This window comes from Hyla sarda, chromosome 1 (assembly GCF_029499605.1).
Source record: "Hyla sarda isolate aHylSar1 chromosome 1, aHylSar1.hap1, whole genome shotgun sequence".
Lineage (NCBI taxonomy): Eukaryota > Metazoa > Chordata > Amphibia > Anura > Hylidae > Hyla > Hyla sarda.
The window spans coordinates 593,152,956-593,167,478 of NC_079189.1; the positions used below are offsets into that span (position 1 = coordinate 593,152,956).

General features: G+C 45.2%; 1 protein-coding gene across 4 annotated transcripts in view; it reads right to left on the reverse strand.

The window, feature by feature from the left end:
- NIPBL (NIPBL cohesin loading factor) overlaps positions 1 to 9,631 on the reverse strand; it is a 188,321-nt gene extending 178,690 nt beyond the window's left edge. For 3 of the 4 annotated variants that reach the window (XM_056546398.1, XM_056546382.1, XM_056546403.1), the window contains exon 1: positions 8,858 to 9,557. The gene's annotated coding sequence lies outside the window, so the exon portion shown is untranslated. The other variant, XM_056546390.1, reaches the window with a different exon arrangement.
- Between the last annotated feature and the right edge of the window lie 4,892 nt (positions 9,632 to 14,523).

A 14,523-nucleotide genomic window follows, 5' to 3' on the forward strand; every position in this document is an offset into this window, starting at 1 on the left:
AGACGTCACGAGGGGGTGGGCGAGACGTCACGCCAGGATGCCGCGAACACGGAAGCCCGCACACAGCGTTCGGAGTAATGAGCTTCCGGACGCTGTGAGCGGAGCTCCGAAAGTCAGGGCAGCGTACAACCCCTTTAAACACACACATTAACCCCTTCCTTATTAAAAGTTTTAATCACCCCCCTTTTCCCAAATCCCATATAAAAATATATAAACATAATGAAAATAAACTTACGTGGTATTGCCGCGTGCGTAAATGTCAGATCTATAAAAATATATCATTAATTAAACCGCATGGTCAATGGCGTACGCGCAAAAAAATTCCAAGTTCCAAAATAGCATATTTTTTGTAACTTTTTATACCATTAAAAATTCATAAAAAGCAATCAAAAAGTCCAATCAAAACATAAATGGTACCGATATAAACTTCAAATCACAGCGCAAAAAAAAATGAGCCTTCATTCCGCCCCCGAACGCGAAAAAATTAAAAGTTATAAAGTTTTTGTGCATGCAGCTACAACAAAATCAAACCTATACAAGTAGGGTATCAATTTAATCGTATGTAGCTACAGAAAATAAAGTGTCATTTTTACCAAAAAATTCACTGCGTAGAAACGGAACCCCCCCCCCCAAAAAAAAAATTTACAAAATTGTGTTTCTTCTTAAATTTTGTCGTATAATGATTTTTTTCCCCGTTTCGCCGTAGATTTTTGGGTAAAATGACTGATGTCATTACAAAGTAAAATTTGTGGCGCAAAATAAAAAAAAATAAAGCCCTGTTATGGTTTTTTAGGTCTAAAATCGAAAGTTATGAAAGGAAATAAAAGTGCAAAAACAGAAAAACGCTTGGTTAAAGGGGTACAAACTGTTCCGAGCGCTGGAGTCGGGAGCTTGTGACATCATAGCCCCGACCCCTCAATGCCAGTCTATGGGAGGGGGCGTGACGCCGTCACGCCCCCTCCCATAAACTTGCATTGAGCGGTGGGCTATGACATCATGAGGGGGCGGGGCTATGACGTCACAAGCTCCTGACGCCGGCTCCAGCGTTCGGAACAATTTGTTACAAACGCTGAGCAGCGGAGTACCTCTTTAATGCTGGAGTAGAGGGCAAAAAGCACCATCAGAAGTTCATCTAGTTCTAAGGAGCAGAACCAGTACACTTGCATACTAAACCACTTTATGCTTATGGAAGGTCACAAGACCAGTGTTTCCCAACAAAGGTGCCTCCAGCAGTTGTAAAACTACAACTCCCAGCATGCCCAGAGATGCTGGGATTTGTAGTTTTGCAACAGCTGGAGGCACACTGGTTAGTAAACATTGCACTAGATAGTCCACCACAAACAAGAACGGGACAATGTTAGATTATTACCTGCCTGATAATAAAGGACCTTCTCCTGGTTAAAATAACATATTGGTCAACTCACAGTGGTCACTCTCTAATGCAGCAGTTCTCATACTGTGGCAAATCTACAATTGTTCATATGACTAGATAGCCACATGCTGAGAACTGTAATTTTGCAACAGCTGGAGAGCCAAATGTTGAGGATCACTGCTCTAATTTAAAGAGGTTATCCAGGAAAAAACTTTTTTTTTTATATTTTAACTGTAGAGATGAGCGAACTTACAGTAAATTCGATTCGTCACGAACTTCTCGGCTCGGCAGTTGATTACTTTTCCTGCATAAATTAGTTCAGCTTTCAGGTGCTCCGGTGGGCTGGAAAAGGTGGATACAGTCCTAGGAGACTCTTTCCTAGGAATGTATCCACCTTTTCCAGCCCACGGGAGCACCTGAAAGCTGAACTAATTTATGCAGGAAAAGTAATCAACTGCCGAGCCGAGAAGTTCGTGATGAATCAAATTTACTGTAAGTTCGCTCATCTCTAATCAACTGGTTCCAGAAAGTTAAACAGATTTGTAAATTACTTCTATTAAAAAAATCTTAATCCTTTCAGTACTTATGAGCTTCTGAAGTTAAGGTTGTTCTTTTCTGTCTAAGTGCTCTCTGATGACACGTGTCTCGGGAAACGCCCAGTTTAGAAGCAAATTCCCATAGCAAACCTCTTCTAAACTGGGCAGTTCCCGAGACACGTGTCATCAGAGATTACTTAGACAGAAAAGAACAACCTAAACTTCAGAAGCTCATAAGTACTGAAAGGATTAAGATTTTTCAATAGAAGTAATTTACAAATCTGTTTAACTTTCTGGAGCCAGTTGATATATAAAAAAAAAAAAAATTTTCCTGGAATACCCCTTTAAGTCTACATGAATATATATATGTGACTTTCCCAGCTGGCACTGCCTTCTAGTTAGAGATGAGCGAATTTACAGTAAATTCGATTCGTCACGAACTTCTCGGCTTGGCAGTTGATGACTTATCCTGCATAAATTAGTTCAGCTTTCAGGTGCTCCGGTGGGCTGGAAAAGGTGAATACAGTCCTAGGAAAGAGTCTCCTAGGACTGTATCCACCTTTTCCAGCCCACCGGAGCGCCTGAAAGCTGAACTAATTTATGCAGGAAAAGTCATCAACTGCCGAGCCGAGAAGTTCGTGACGAATCGAATTTACTGTAAATTTGCTCATCTCTACTTCTAGTGTATACAACTCCAAATCATAAAAGGAGCTAACCTTTGGTAGGTTTTCCCATCCCTGGTACACCAATTATATGGGTACATAATATGCACAGACATTGGGGGAGATTTATCAAAACCTGTACAGAGGAAAAGCTTCTCAGTTGCTCATAGAAACCAATCAGATTTCTTTTATTTTTCACAATGCCTCTACAAAATGAAGAAGCGATCTGATTGGTTGCTATGGGCGACTGGTCAACTTTTCCACTGCCCAGGTTTTGATAAATCTCCCTCATTGAAAATATATTTAAAAAAATATATATGGTCCTAGAAGTTTTTACGCTCTCAGATTCTAGTATTAATCCCACCACGGTCTATTGGATACTTCATACTCCGTTACGCCCACACTCCTGCATATGAAGTATCCCAGGGAGATCTGATCCTATGTTAGGGAGCCGGGAAGCCAAGGCAACTATATGCCACCGAGTTGCAATAGTCCAGTTCATTTTAAAATGTACTCAATTTCCTGGGTCGGCATTGGCATCCTGACCGCCCAGCGCAGAATGCGTGTCTCTATACCAGTGTTTCCCTACCAGGGTGTCTCCAGCTGTTGCAAAACTACAACTCCCAGCATGCCCGGACAGCCTTTGGCTGTCCGGGCATGCAGGGAGTTGTAGTTTTGCAACAGCTGGAGACACCCTGGTTGGGATACACTGCCCTATACAGGTACACTGAATTATATCTAGTTGAGGTTTATGACAAGGATACCATAACAGTGAAGACCCTTTAAGCCGTGTGCCATGCTCCTTCCCTTCAGGCCTTGCACTGGGCATAACAAGCTGTCAGTATTGGGCACAGTGTTCCTGGTATGGCTGACAGCTGATCTCTTCCGTCTATGCCCATAACGCCCATTCTCTGTGGTGAGCTGGTGACAGGACAAAAAAACTGATCAAGTCAACTAGTTGCGTAACATATGGGGTAACAAATGTAAAATACAAAAGCGCAATGCCCTGCAGTGTTGTGAGAACTTCTGTCCTCAACATACTATTCATAAACTAACTTTTCCTCCGAGTACTATTTAGGCTGCTTTCACACTATACTTTTGCTCCGTTAAAAGATCTGCTATAAACTTCCGTTAGAAAACCCTTAAAAACATCCGTTACAAAATCCCATTCATGTCTATGGGATTTTTTTTGAATATCCGTTATCGCCAGTTATGAATAACGGACAATATTTGTGACAGAAGAAAAAAATGTCACATGCCCTAAATTTCCTTCCGTCAAAAATAACGGTGGAATAACGGCAGTTAAAATTTTAAACATTGAAGTCTATGGCAAACGGATGAGCCTTTAATGTCATACGTTTGCACCCGGTTTATAATATCCGTCATTTCTGAGCATGCTCAGAAGAGGTGACATCAGCAGACTCCCGCAGTGCTGAGGGACTACTACTACTCCTATCATGGAACAGACTCATTTCCATTATGGGAGTAGTAGTTCCCCCAGCTGCGCGAGTCTGCCGGCGGCTGGGGAGGCTACATTAGTGTTTTTACTACTACCCTCGTCATGGAACAGTCTGTTCCATGTTGGGGGTAGTAGTACAGGGGATAAGGGATTGATCGCACCGGGTCTTGCTTCTGAGACCCAATGTGATCTGCAGTAATAAAGCAGGGGAGCGGGCGGGATGCTGCGCCCCCCTGCGATGTACATACTACTGTGTAAACTTTCATTTTGAAATCCCCCGCCGGAAGCCCTGAATGACCGGCACCGAGAAGCCATTCAGGGCTCCCGGTGGGGTTTTTAAACTACTACTACTTTGAACCCCAAATGTTTGCCTCCGCCCCATACATATTTATAATAATTCATTGGCCCCAGTGTTTTCAAATTCATTGGCCCTAGTGTGTTTATAATAACTCATTGGCCCCAGCATGCTTATTCTTTTTACCCCCCCCAGTGTCCTTATTTCCCCTCCCGCTGCCTGCTCCTCATGTTCTTGGAACAGGGCAGCAGCGGGACATGTCAGGAACCTTAGGATAGGGGTTAAGTTTTTATAAACCGGAGTTCTTTAAGCACAAATCTAGTTTAAAGGGTAGGGTCACACGTAGCGTAAACGCTGCGTATTTGACGCACCTGTGTATTTCCCTGTTAGCAAAGTATATTGGTGTGTTTATTAATCCCGTGGACTTTGCTAGCACAGAAATATACAGGTGCGTCAAATATGCAGCATTTACGCTACATGTGACCCTATCCTAAAGGGGTTTTCCAGGGAACAAACTATTGATGGCCTATCCACAGGATACAAGGGGCAATATGGCCAATAACTCACATATAAAAGTATTTTTAGAGTCCTGTTGTACATGTGTATTACTTTGTTGCTGTAATATATAACAGCATTTCCCAACCTGTTGCTCTGCACCTGCTTCAAAACTACAATTTTTATAATCCCCTGATAGTTGAATTGTCAGGGAATGTTGGGAGCAGTAGTTCTGCAACAGCTGGAGGCCACAGGTTGCCATACACTGCAGGGGGAAGGAGTCCAGCTGTATGTAGTAGTCCAGTTTAACACAAGTCATAATTTTAAAGAGTTTATCTGACGCATATATATTTTATTATTTTTATTTTTTTAAACAATGATCATCCCCAGGCTGCCGGCATATAGAAATTAAAACCTGAACTTACCTGCCACTTCTCCCACCCTCCGATGCATTGTTCCAGTGGTCAACAAGTCAGACTGTCACTCAACTAACCGCTGGCCACAATGATGTCCGGCCTGGGCAAATGGTTAGCAGAGCCGCAGTGTGATGTGCCGATCCCAGCCAACCAGGAAGAGAAATGCAGGACAAAAGCATCAACCCTGTGGCACCGAGGGAGCGGCAGTAGGTAAGTCCAACTTTTTGTTTTACATGTCGGTAGTCTGGGGGATGAGGTTTAAAAAAGAAAGTTATACACGAGTACCAATTACAATTTTTTTTTTTTAAAGTTACTATTACTCTGCAGGTCTCACGTAATAGTGTAGAAGGATTACAGCTCCTGATGTCCCCGACCAGCACCACACTAGAAGATAGCATTGTTATACACAACACTACTACTATTAGGCTAGGTTTACACTGCCCTTTAGTGTTTAACATCCATGATTTTATGCTCTTGAAAAATATATAAATGTAAACATAGAATCCAGTGGTATTACATACCAAATATTTCCATTTATGTTACCGATTCCTCTTTCATAACTTTTGTTTTGCTCTCTGGTGCCAAAAAAGTCAATAGAAAAGTGGTTCTGCTGTATACCCATACAGTTGAATCAGTTTTAGCATGTTTAGTATTTTCGGAATTATCATTAGTGTGAATTTGGCCCTATTACAATGCCAGTAGTATATTAATATTAATTACAGCTCTGCATCAGTAGTATTACGACATATCACAGTACCAACAACATTAAAGTTAATTATAGACCAACCTCAGCCACACATCATTAGTATTATCAACATCACAGCACATCAGTATCAGTGCTATTATAAAGCCACACAAGTAGTCGTATAACCTAGTCTAGCTCTGCACGATAGTATTTTAATCTAGTCCAGCTCTGCATAGTATTAGAACCTAGTATTTTCAGATATTACAGCTGTGCACAATAGTTATATACCCTAGTACAGCAGTTGTACTATATCCTGGAGTATCAGAGTACGATTAGAGCCTAGTACAGCTGTGTACAGTACTATTAGAGCCTAGTACAGTGGAATAGTACCGTAACCTATTATAGGTTTGCACAAAAGTACTGGAAGCTATTAAAGCTGAGCAAAGTAGCATTCTACCCTAGTACAGAACAGTATTAGACCCCACAGTACTAAAATACCTTAATACAGTACAGTAACACTGTAACCTATTACAGTTGTGCAAAGTAGTAATATGCCCATAGTAGAGCACAGCTGTATTATAGCCTAGGACAGTAGTAGGATTATCTTACAACTGTGCACAGTAGTACTATAACCTAGTGAAGTAGCATTTTACCAGTGGTCTCAAGCTGTGGCCCTCCAGATGTTGCAAAACTTCAACTTCCAGCATGCCTGGACCGCCAATGGCTGTCCGTGCATGCTGGGAGTTGAAGTTTTGCAACATCTGGAGGGCCACAGTTTGAGACCACTGCATTATACCCTATCAGAGCTAAGCGCAATAGTATTACACACTAAGTAAAGCACAGCAGTTTTATACCCTAGTCAAATATAACTACTACAGCAGTGGTTATAACCCAGTAGAGCGCAGAAGTAGTAGTATTGTAAGCCAGTGCAGCTGTGACCAGTATTAAGTATTATACGCTAGTACAGCAGAGTAGTAGTATTATATACTACTGCAGAACAGTAGTATTGTGACCTAGTACAGCACCGTTGTAGTATTGTAACCTAGTACAGCACAGTGGTAATAGTATTATATCCTAGTGTAGCACAGTAGTATTGTAACCTAGTACAGCACAGTAGTAGTATTAAAATCTGGTAAAGCTGTACAGTAGTAGTATTGTTACTCAATAGGGTTGTACACAGTAGTATAGTACCTAGTACTGCACAGTAGTATTTTAACTCAATAGGGTTGTGTACGGTAGTATTGGACCTAGTACTGCACAGTAGTACTGTAACTCAATAGGGTTGTGCACAGTAGTAGTAGGACCTGGTACTGCACAGTAGTATTGGACCTAGTAGTGCACAGTAGTATTGTAACTCAATAGGGTTGTGCACAGTAGTAGTAGGACCTGGTACTGCACAGTAGTATTGGACCTAGTAGTGCACAGTAGTATTGTAACTCAATAGGGTTGTGCACAGTAGTATTGGACCTAGTACTGCACAGTAGTAGTATTCTAACTTAATAGGGTTGTGCACAGTAGTATTGGACCTAGTACTGCACAGTAGTAGTATTATAACTTAATAGGGTTGTGCACAGTAGTATAGGACCTAGTACTGCACAGTAGTAGTATTGTAACTCAATAGGGTTGTGCACAGTAGTATTGTAACTCAATAGGGTTGTGCACAGTAGTATTGGACCTAGTACTGCACAGTAGTATTGTAACTCAATAGGGTTGTGCACAGTAGTATTGGACCTAGTACTGCACAGTAATATAACTCAATAGGGTTGTGCACAGTAGTATTGGACCTAGTACTGCACAGTAGTAGAATTATAACTCAATAGGGTTGTGCACAGTAGTATTGGACCTAGTACTGCACAGTAATATAACTCCATAGGGTTGTTAACAGTAGTATTGGACCTAGTACTGCACAGTAATATAACTCAATAGGGTTGTGCACAGTAGTATTGGACCTAGTACTGCACAGTAATATAACTCCATGGGGTTGTGCACAGTAGTATTGGACCTAGTACTGCACAGTAATATAACTCCATGGGGTTGTGCACAGTAGTATTGGACCTAGTACTGCACAGTAATATAACTCCATGGGGTTGTGCACAGTAATATAACTCCATAGGGTTGTGCACAGTAGTATTGGACCTAGTACTGCACAGTAATATAACTCCATGGGGTTGTGCACAGTAGTATTGGACCTAGTACTGCACAGTAATATAACTCCATGGGGTTGTGCACAGTAATATAACTCCATAGGGTTGTGCACAGTAGTATTGGACCTAGTACTGCACAGTAGTAGAATTATAACTCCATAGGGTTGTGAACAGTAGTATTGGACCTAGTACTGCACATTAATATAACTCCATAGGGTTGTGCACAGTAGTATTATAACTCCATAGGGTTGTGCACAGTAGTATTATAACTCCATAGGGTTGTGAACAGTAGTATTGGACCTAGTACTGCACAGTAATATAACTCCATGGGGTTGTGCACAGTAGTATTATAACTCCATGGGGTTGTGCACAGTAGTATTATAACTCCATGGGGTTGTGCACAGTAGTATTGGACCTAGTACTGCACATTAATATAACTCCATGGGGTTGTGCACAGTAATATAACTCCATGGGGTTGTGCACAGTAGTAGTATCCCAGTCTAGTACAGCGGAGTGGCATTATAATGTTATTACAGCACAGTACCATTATAACTAGCAGAGCACACGCCTCCGCTGACCCCCGTTCACACTACACAGAAGTTTGCGCACAGTGGCCCGGGCTGCACACAGGCTGGGCGGATGGAGGTCACCTCTATCCCCGGCTGTGGGGCCCCGTCCTGTCACTGCCGCCCCCGCACTCGGTACCCGCAGCGGCCTAGACCAGGCCCGGGCGCCCCCGCCTGTCCCCACCTCCCGCCCGCGCTCAGCCCCAGCTCCCCAGCGCGGTGTTTACCTGAGCGGCAGGCCGTGAGTGCGGCCTCCAGGCCGGGCCGCTGGGGGGAGCCGATCCTCCGTCACTCCGAGGCTGTTGAGGATAATCCGGACATGTAGAGAGAGGGGGAGCGGGGAAGGAGCCGATCCCTTCTCCTCCTCCTCCTTCCCCCGGCCTGCCCCCCTCCCTCCCGCCTGCAGCCGCCGCCGGGAACCAACAGAGGGAAGGGGGGGAAGATTCCGGAGCCTCCGCCGCGCGCACACGTACACTGCCCAGCGCGGCCGCTCTCTACCCGGACACGACTGGTTTCCCGTCAGGCCGCGTCTCTCCGTGCGTCCTCCTTACACCGGGCGTCGCTGTTTTCCCCCGCCCCGGGAGCGCGGGTTGCCGAGTACGGCTTGGAGGGAGAGGAGGGCGCTGGGGGGCTGGCGGCGGAGGGGAGGAGTCCGGTCACTGCGCGGCCGCCGCTCCGGGCTAATCGGGATCCGCTTCTCCCTCACACAGAACAAAATGCCGACCGGAAGTACAGCCGCACGAAGGACTCCCTCCACCGGCGCCAAACCGCCGCGCAGCCAGCGCCACTTCCGGTGTGTGTGAGTGTGACACAGAGCTGCTGAGGGCGCAACGACTGCGCGACACGGACACTTCCGGCCGGGGGACGACACGGGCTCCGAGGGCTCCTCCTGTACACACACGGCGGCTTCACAGCGGCTCCCGAGTATGACAACTTACAGGGCCTCATGCACGCAGACCGCCCGCACAGCTGCGGTTACCTATAGCAACAGTGCTCTTCTGTGGAAAAATGAAAGCTGCCAGCTGATTGGTTGCTGTGGGCAACGACTTTATTCGTATTGGCAGTGTTAAGCTGAGAAATTCAAAACCATTAAACTTTATAAAATTGTTATTGAAAAATCTTTACACCATTTTAATACATAGGGAAGATTTTTTTTCCCAATACAGTACATTGTCCAGAGGTTGCCATGTTTTTAAAACTAGACGACGTGATAACGTTATGGAATAGTGCGGCAGACTACGTGGTTACATATACATTCACACCATTTTGTGTGCATACGATTTTAGATGGTTATTATTGACTACAATACTATTGGGGAAAAAACGGATACAGTTAATATACCATTTTAAAACAGTAGACAAAACTGTGGTATTATTTAAAGGGGTATTCCAGGATATTTTTTTATTTGACTATGCTACTGGGGCTGTACAGTTAGTGCAGTTCATAATATAGTGTCTGTACCTGTGTGTGACGGTTTTCTCACAATTCTTCTGTGATTTTCACCCCAATATTTATTTTTACCAGCATACAAAATGACTGTTGTCTCAGATTTTTCCCAGGTTGCAATGCGGCCGAGACCTGACTCACTAGTCAGCTGATGACAGGGAGCCTGTCTGCTTAAATGGTTGGAGGGATCGCTGATGTGTGGGAAGGAGGAAAATGGAATTGTGGGATTTGTAGTCAAAAAAAGAAAAGTCAAACAGGAAATACAAGTTCACAAAAAGCTAGCCACAGTATTATGGTAATCTCATGACATTTAGCCCCAAGACAAGCGCAGATCGTTCTAAGCATGTCCATTACTGCCTGCCAGGTACGTACTAAAATTACCTTATGGTGGATAACCCCTTTAAAACCGTATATGGTCGCCTTACAAGTAGACTGCGTTAATGCACCCCAACTCTAAAAGTATACAGTGGTCCCTCAACATACGATGGTAATTCGTTCCAAACGAGCCATCGTTTGTCGAATCCATCGTATGTTAAGGGATTCATGCAATGTAAAGTATAGGAAGCTGTACTCACCTGTCCCCGCCGCTCGAGATGGTGTCCCCGGGCCTCCGCTGTTCTCTCCGCTGTCTTCTCCGGTCCTCTGCTGTCTTCTCCGGTCCTCTGCTGTCTTCTCCGGTCCTCTGCTGTCTTCTCCGGTCCTCTGCTGTCTTCTCCGGTCCTCTGCTTTCTTCCGCAAGGCCTTACTGGGCCTGCGTAGCGACGTCATTACGCCGCTGCGTACACCATTCCTATTGGATGACGTGCGCAGCAGCGTATTGACGTCATCGGAGAGGGCCGAGAAGACACCGGAAGACCAGCGCTGGAGCCGGAGGGCACCCCGGAGCATCGTGGAGGGGTAAGTAATACTTACCGCACCACACGGGGAACATTAAGCTGCTATCCGGCAGCAGCTTAAGCATTTGGCGTTGCCGGATAGCACTTAATGCGATGGCCCCGACATAAAAAAGCATCGTATGTCGATGTTGACATAGACATGCAATGGCCTCTGAGAGGCCATCGTATGTCGATTTCATCATATGTCGGGGCCATCGTAGGTCGGGGGGTCACTGTACAGGCGTATACCCACCCAAAAGCAGGTTTTTGGTGAATGCAGGCCAATAGATAAATTAGACCAGTGGTCCCATACTGTGGCCCTCCAGATGTTCAACGCTGTCCGGGAATGCTGGGAGTTGAAGTTTTGCAACATCTGGAGGGCCACAGCTTGAGACCACTGCAGTAATCACCAAACTAAATGGCTATATGTAGTGCTATCTATGGCCACCCAAAGATCATCACCAAAAAATAAGGCCACAAAATAACATAGTGTATCAAAAGATTAAACAAACTTTATTGAATTGGCATAAAAATTACACACAATATTAAAGACATATAATAGGCAAGGCAGACATCACAACAGAAAGAAAGAGGGGTAAACTCTAAATGGAAACTACAAAATGGTCAGAGGTCACAGATATATGGACAAGGCAAGGCTATATGATGCTCATGAGAAGGCTTTGGCACAATGCACAAAATATAGAACATAGGTGCCCAAATCATGTATAGATAAAAGTATATAAGGAAAAAGACTGTGCACCCTGTGGGGAGATACCTCACCTCAAGCCCTGAACGCACGTTTTCGCCCTTTGCTTCATCAGGGGGCGTGTGTTCACATGCCCCCTGACGAAGATAAGGGCAAAAATGTGCGTTCGGGGCATGAGGTGAGGTATCTCCCCACAGGGTGCACAGTCTATTTCCTTATATACTTTTATTTAGACATGATTTGGGCACCTATGTTCTATATTTATTTTGTGCCAAAGCCTTCTCATGAGCATCATATAGCCTTGCCTTGTCCTTATATCTGTGATCTCTGACCATTTTGTAGTTTCCATTTAGAGTTTACCCCTCTTTCTTTCTGTTCTGATGTCTGCCTTGAATATTATATGTTTTTAATATTGTGTGTAATTTTTATGTCAATTCAATAAAGTTGGTTTAATCTTTTGATACACTATGTTATTTTGTGGCCTTATTTTTTGGTGATGACCACTGTATTAGACAAAGTTTGGGCTCAGGTTAGGGGTGTAACTATAAAGGCCCGTGTACACTATGGAATTTCCAAGAGGAGAAATTTCGCTGCAGTCCCTTCAGTGGAGTTCCACTTCCCAGTGCACTGCAGAATTTCATCAGAGAAGCATTCTGCCGCTGACATTACCCACCGAAAGAGTGAACATGTTAATTCTTTTGGAGGAAAATGAATGCATTGCAGGTTATGGGGACCAGCAATTTCTGAATTATTTGGCGCTGGCTACCCATGGGATCTCCACCCAGAGTTTATCTGAGGGGGGGAGATTCTGTAGTGTGTATAGACCGTTAGGCTCCATTCACACTAAGGAAAATCCGGCCGAACATTTCGCAGGCGCTGGCAGAACATGTCGGCACTAGGACCTCTCAGACACCGTTGCATTTCCAAGCGGATTCCGGAGAAAAAATGGACTTACCGTATATACTCGAGTTTTTCAACATGATTTTTCTCAGTCCATTTTGATCAGTCCAGCTTTGCTCATCTACGCTGCATGGACCGTCCGCATTCCGGTGGGGTGGGTGAGCTGGTCTGAGCTGTCCATCTTCATCGGGAGTCCCTCTTCTCCGCTCCGGGCCGGCCCCGGACTAATGACGCTGCATTGATGACGACCCGCAGGGACTTTCGTGCGCAGGGACGCCCCTGGCGTAACGGACGTCTGCTGTGCATGGACGTCCCTGCGTGGCAGCGTCAATGCAGCGTCACTTGTCTGGGGCCGGCCCGGAGCGGAGAAGAGGGACTCCCGGTGAAGATGGACAGCCTGGACCGGCTCACCCTCCCCACTGGTATGCGGATGGTCCCTGCAGCTACTAGGCAACAGGACCGAGAGAACTAGGGAGTTGAGTAGACAACGAGAGGGGGTCTGGATGATGACGGGGGATATTGATGGAATGATGATGACAGGGGGGGGTCTGGATGATGACAGGTGGGATGATGACGGGGGTTCTGGATGATGACAGGGGGGATGATGTGTTTCCCACCCTAGGATTATACTCAAGTCAACAAGTTTTCCCAGGTTTTTGGGGTGAAATTAGGGGCCTTGGCTTATATTTGGGTCAGCTTATACTCAAGTATATACGGTAATTATGGCTTAAGTAGTTAACTATTTCTGCATTGTACAGAATTTGAATTTCCGCAGCAGCTGTTTCCAACGTGGAAATTCTACCATTTCGCAATTCCGCAAAATTTAAAAACAGGTTCAATATTTTTTGCAGAATCCCGAAATGCAGAAATTCCACTGTGTGAATTGGTCAGCGGAATCCCCATTCAACACAATGTGCAGTAAATGTCCGCCATGCAAACATAACTTAAAAAAGTCTGGGAGGAAAAATGCTACGATTTCTTGAACAAAATGCTATACCAGGAGCATACTGCAATTTAAAAAAAACTGTCCTTGAGCCCGAAAACGGCACTAAGGGTGGAAAAAACACCATGGGGGTATGACATTTCATATTTCTCTATTGACTTAAAGGGGTTGTGTGCTGCCCTGCCTTTCGGAGCTCCGCTCGCAGCGTCCGGAAGTTCATTACTCCGAACGATGTGTGCGGGCTTCCGTGTTCGCGGCTGCCCCCTCGTGACATTACGCCCGCCCTCTCGTGACGTCACGCCCGGCCCCTCAACCAAAGTCTATGTGAAGGGGGCGTGACAGCGGTCGCGCCCCCTTCCCATAGACTTTCATTGAGGGGGCGGGCGTGACGTCACGAGGGGGGCGGGCGCGAACACGGAAGCCCGCACACAGCCTTCGGAGTAATGAACTTCCGGACGCTGCGAGCGGAGCTCTGAAAGGCAGGGCAGCGCACAACCCCTTTAAAGGGGAACTCCTGTGAACTAAACCAATAGCCCATCCTTTCCGTCTCATCAACCTATTGTCTAAATATCATTCATTAGCTATAGGGTGCAGTTTCTCCTCTTTGGTTGTCACTTACATTCCTGAGAGAGATACAGACCATGTGGTTTCTGCCCTGCACTGATGAGTCACGCTTTCTTTAGTCCTGATAACTGGGAGGTGTGTGCAGCCTCAGCCAATCAGGCACTGAACCTCTCTCTGTTGCTCAGAGCAGTAGGATGGGAGCTAAGCAGAGCAGAGCTGCAATGGTTGCTGGGAGATATAGGCAAGGGGGGGGGGGGAGAAGGATTGTAAAAAATATCAAGCACCCAGAGGCCAAAGGAGCCATGCATATCAGGCAGGATGGTTTACAAAGAACATATCCAAGAAGTCTGGTGGCTTTGGAGCTTTTTCCAAATATATATATACTTCCCTGGAGTACCCCCTTAATAACTGCTGGACTACAAATGGGGGAGCTTCAAATGCCTGTGGCGTACCAAAACT